We start from the raw sequence: 231 nt of genomic DNA, 5'->3' as shown, positions 1-231 counted from the left end.
TAGTACATTAAAGGGGATACGGGCGTATTTACTTTCCACCTTATCGACACCTTATTTAAAAAATAAAATGGAAATTTTTTGCCCCCATTTGATTTAATTTTGTCGTAGATTAAATTTGATCCCCGGCCCAAAGAGGGGCGCGCGATTTTTAACTTCTTAATTTTCGCGGCATCGATGTAAAAAAAAAAATTTGTCCAAACTTGGGGACGGGTTTTAAATTTGGGCCCCCAA

Source organism: Penaeus monodon, chromosome 33, assembly GCF_015228065.2.
Source record: "Penaeus monodon isolate SGIC_2016 chromosome 33, NSTDA_Pmon_1, whole genome shotgun sequence".
Taxonomy (NCBI): domain Eukaryota; kingdom Metazoa; phylum Arthropoda; class Malacostraca; order Decapoda; family Penaeidae; genus Penaeus; species Penaeus monodon.
This window is presented reverse-complemented; position numbering follows the sequence as displayed.